Below are 4,909 nucleotides of genomic sequence, written 5' to 3' on the forward strand. Positions count from 1 at the left end.
CGTACGCGAAAGCGACCGGGTGTCTGATATGCGGCGGGCTTCGGCCTCGTCAAGCGTGTCCTCGGGTCTGCTCCAGGGGAATCCACGGCAGTCGTCTGCAGCCTCATCCGCTTGATGCGTTAGGGGCTGGTTGTCGGACGGTGCCGTTTTACCACGATATCGAGGTGTGTTCCGTGTCGTCCTCGGGCGATTCAGATGCGAAAGCGCCGAAGACGCGGGCGTGACCCGTCGTCTGGCGGCTTTGCAGTCTCGGCTCCGTTGCTAGTTCCGGCCGGTCCACCGACAGTGCAGCGGGCTTGGGCAACCCGCACGGCGCGACCGAGTCGATGCAACGAAAAAGAGCGAGCATGAACGTGCTTCTTGCCGCACGGCTCCCACTCGTCTTTCGGGAAGGTTGTGCCGTAGCGAGCTCGAACGCCGTCATCTCGGAGTGCAAAATAAGCGTGTTGGGGCGCCTGAAGGTGGCCTCCGCCGCACACAGACTGCGTCCGGCCCGCCGAGGGCGAGGACGGACGCGCAGTCGAACGATTACCTGGTTGATCCTGCCAGTAATCATATGCTTGTCTCAAAGATTAAGCCATGCATGTCTAAGTACATGCCGAAATAAGGCGAAACCGCGAATGGCTCATTAAATCAGTTATGGTTCCTTAGATCGTTTCTTCCTACTTGGATAACTGTGGCAATTCTAGAGCTAATACATGCAGTGAGCCTGGAGCCCTTTGGGTAACGGGTGCTTTTATTAGACCAAGATCGATCGGGTTTCGGCCCGTATTGTGTGGTGACTCTGGATAACTTTGTGCTGATCGCATGGCCACGAGCCGGCGACGTTTCTTTCAAGTGTCTGCCTTATCAACTTTCGATGGTAGGTTACTTGCTTACCATGGTTGTTACGGGTAACGGAGAATCAGGGTTCGATTCCGGAGAGGGAGCCTGAGAAACGGCTACCACATCCAAGGAAGGCAGCAGGCGCGCAAATTACCCACTCCCGGCACGGGGAGGTAGTGACGAAAAATAACAATACGGGACTCTTTTGAGGCCCCGTAATTGAAATGAGTACACTCTAAATCCTTTAACGAGGATCAATTGGAGGGCAAGTCTGGTGCCAGCAGCCGCGGTAATTCCAGCTCCAATAGCGTATACTAAAGCTGCTGCGGTTAAAAAGCTCGTAGTTGGATCTCAGTTCCAGACGAGTAGTGCATCTACCCGATGCGACGGCTCGGACTGAACATCATGCCGGTTCTTTCTTGGTGCACTTCATTGTGTGCCTCGAGATGGCCGGTGCTTTTACTTTGAAAAAATTAGAGTGCTCAACGCAGGCGAGTCGCCTGAATAAACTTGCATGGAATAATAGAACAAGACCTCGTTTCTGTTCTGTTGGTTTTTGGAATACGAGGTAATGATTAAGAGGGACGGACGGGGGCATTCGTATTGCGGCGCTAGAGGTGAAATTCTTGGACCGTCGCAAGACGAACTACTGCGAAAGCATTTGCCAAGAATGTTTTCATTGATCAAGAACGAAAGTCAGAGGTTCGAAGGCGATCAGATACCGCCCTAGTTCTGACCATAAACGATGCCAACCAGCGATCCGCCTGAGTTACTCAAATGACTCGGCGGGCAGCTTCCGGGAAACCAAAGTATTTGGGTTCCGGGGGAAGTATGGTTGCAAAGCTGAAACTTAAAGGAATTGACGGAAGGGCACCACCAGGAGTGGAGCCTGCGGCTTAATTTGACTCAACACGGGAAAACTTACCCGGCCCGGACACTGGGAGGATTGACAGATTGAGAGCTCTTTCTTGATTCGGTGGATGGTGGTGCATGGCCGTTCTTAGTTGGTGGAGCGATTTGTCTGGTTAATTCCGATAACGAACGAGACTCTAGCCTATTAAATAGGTGCGGGGTTCCCAGCACCTTACAACCTTCTTAGAGGGACAAGCGGCTCCTAGCCGCACGAAACAGAGCAATAACAGGTCTGTGATGCCCTTAGATGTCCGGGGCCGCACGCGCGCTACACTGAAGGAAGCAGCGTGTCTTTATCCCTGTCTGAAAAGACTGGGTAACCCGTGGAACTTCTTTCGTGATTGGGATAGGGGCTTGCAATTGTTCCCCTTGAACGAGGAATTCCCAGTAAGCGCGAGTCATAAGCTCGCGTTGATTACGTCCCTGCCCTTTGTACACACCGCCCGTCGCTACTACCGATTGAATGATTTAGTGAGGTCTTCGGACCGATGTCCGGCGCGGCCTTTCGGTTGCGCCGGTCTGTTGGAAAGATGACCAAACTTGATCATTTAGAGGAAGTAAAAGTCGTAACAAGGTTTCCGTAGGTGAACCTGCGGAAGGATCATTAACGGATTGTGAAGGGTGAGCGCCTCAGCTGCGTCTGCGCCCGACACTTTCTGCCGCTGACCCCGTTTGGACGCGGGGTCGGCTTTTCCCCACGGGGCTGCCTGAATGTGGAGCGGCACCCCGTGACAAATTGTTGCGCCCAGCGGACGCCAACACCGCGACCTTGGACGGTCGGCCAGGTGGCGGACGCGGGTACAAACGGCGCAACGCACTCATAGGTCGGCTTTCGACCCGCCACTGCACCGTGGCTCGAAGCGCTCGAAATGCGCGACCCGACCGCTGCGGGACCGCCTAGTACTGTAAACAGGAGCGGCGGAGCGCGAACGGCGAGTCGTGGTTACGTCGGTAGAAGGCGAGGCTGCGCGTTCCCGAAACGCCAGCCGAGTGCCCTCCCGACCGTTCGAGCGTGCAAGAACGAGACCCGACAATCGCGCGGCGACTGCCAAGTACGAGAGGAACGGCACAAGCGTCGGCGGTCGGTCAAGGAACTGGCGATGTGACGGGTCCGCTGTGCACCAGTGCATACCGTCCCGCCGTCCGCGGCAAGCGCCTCCGCGTCCTCGGGTGACGGAGGCTGCCGGTCGGTTCTTGCAGGCGAGGGATCTCGCTGGCACCGGTTCGCGTTGACGCGCGGCCGGTCATGGCACGGCGATGCGACGGCCGAGGTGCGCAGTACTCGATGGAGGAACCGCACGCTCCGATGACCGTCCCGCCCTCCGCGGCGTATGCGTACCGACCGTAATGGTTGCAGCAGCGCCGGCCGGCTTTTGAATTCGCCACACGAAACACGGTGCGAGATCGCGGTTAGGGGAGCGTCGACGTTGCCAGGCGTTTTGCTTGCTGCCGAGGGAAAGGCGGCACGGCCACGTCGCGCTCGTCGCGATTAGCGGGTCTGCGCGCTTTGGGAAGGTGCCGCAACGACTTGCCGAAAGAGGAAGCACGGAAGAACGAGGGACTTGGACGTCCCGACAATTGAACGCACTTGCGGCCAGGCCCTTGCTGGCTTCGTTCTTCCGCCTCGAGTAGGCTCGTACGCGGCTCCGGCGCCGAAAGTGGTCCTTGGCACCGACTTCGGTGGACGTGGGAAGTGCCGCGCAAGTACGGCGCGCCTGGCTCCACCTGTTGGCTAAAGTAGGCAGCCGGATCGGCATTTTGGTGTGCGGTGGCAAACCGTGGATGCGAAAAAAGCTTGTGCGATTTCGTGGAACAAAAAGCGGGGGTCCCCCTTTTTATGCGGAGGAGACCGACCCGCCCGCCGTGGTGAACCGCGACGCCACGGTAAAAACGGGAGAGGCTTGTCGATGGGACCGTGCATCCCGCGCTCCACGGAGGCCGGGAGGCGGCCGCCCGAGGAAATGTGTAGCCGTCGAGGCCCGCATCTGCGTGCACTCTTATCCAAATGGTGTGTACCGCAGGCATTTTCTGGTTAGGCGGGCCAATGAGAGCGAGCACACAACGATACCTACGGGTCCGGCTTGGAGAACCGGCTTCGACGCCTCCCGAGTATTTATAGAGGGGTGGACCACGAAAGCACTCGCAAGTAGCGGAAGCGAAACGCCGTCCGAAACACACCGTTTGCTCGATTTGCGGCAGCCGAAAAAGGCGCGGCAGAGTTTTGGAGTCCAAGCGTGCGCTGAAAAGCGCCCTTCTTGGCCACTGTTTGGCCGAGTGCCAGAAACGTTTGGTTTTGACTGTACGGAATTGAACAAACACTTTTTCACGACTCTAAGCGGTGGATCACTCGGTTCTCGGGTCGATGAAGAACGCAGCCAGCTGCGAGACTTGGTGTGAATTGCAGGACACACTGAGCACTGATTCTTTGAACGCACATTGCGGCCTTGGGTCTTCCCTTGGCTTCGTCTGTCTGAGGGTCGGATCACATATCAAGAGAGCCTTCGGCGCACAAGGGAACGTGAGCCGTCGACTCGTTTTGACCGCGTCGGCAACACGGACAGCACGCTGAACACCTCACAGCGAGCGCCAACAGCGGCCACTCAAGGGCGAGACGGTGGCGACCGTCGTGCCAGAGCCCAACCGAAACGGGGGCGACCGACTGCATTGAGGATGTGGCACCTCGTTGAGACCGCCGCAGGACTTCGAGTCGGAAGGAAGCCTGCAGGGAAAGTGCGGTCGAGGTTGCGTACTCCTCTCTGCGACCGGGCGCGCAAGAGCTGCGAGAGCCACGGACGCGCAACTTTAACGCACGGTAAACACGAGGAGCGAAAGCCGGCCAGCAAAGCTTCTCCAGCCGTGCGCAAAGTGCGCGAGATCGCAGCCTTGCGTTGCGCTTGTTGCCCTCGAAGTAAGCAGGGTGTCCCGTAGACCGGGCGCTCGAACACGCTGCGGGGCCGTGCCTCCTCCAGGCTTTGCCGCGCGAACAGGGAACGTTCGCGCGCAAAGCGCAGGGAGGTGAGGAGGCTGCGCCCGACGTTTGCGGTTCGCTGCGTACGCGGTTGATGCGGAGAGCACGGCGCGACGACTTGCCGCGAAGCGGAAAAAGTCTCCCGCACGAGTTGGCGAAACGTTGGCGAAGCTTAAGGCGTTCTCGTCGTAGTCCGCCGTCGGT

General features: G+C 58.2%; 2 non-coding genes across 2 annotated transcripts; both read left to right on the top strand.

Moving 5' to 3' along the window:
* Positions 1 to 529: 529 nt before the first annotated feature.
* On the top strand, positions 530 to 2,344 carry LOC142794302 (small subunit ribosomal RNA). The gene has a single exon (XR_012892234.1). It is a non-coding gene; the product is annotated as a small subunit ribosomal RNA (ribosomal RNA).
* Positions 2,345 to 4,064: 1,720 nt separating this feature from the next.
* LOC142794301 (5.8S ribosomal RNA) lies at positions 4,065 to 4,217 on the top strand. The gene has a single exon (XR_012892233.1). It is a non-coding gene; the product is annotated as a 5.8S ribosomal RNA (ribosomal RNA).
* The last annotated feature ends 692 nt before the right edge of the window (positions 4,218 to 4,909 follow it).

This window comes from Rhipicephalus microplus, unplaced genomic scaffold (genome assembly GCF_043290135.1).
Source record: "Rhipicephalus microplus isolate Deutch F79 unplaced genomic scaffold, USDA_Rmic scaffold_397, whole genome shotgun sequence".
NCBI classification, from domain to species: Eukaryota; Metazoa; Arthropoda; class Arachnida; order Ixodida; family Ixodidae; genus Rhipicephalus; species Rhipicephalus microplus.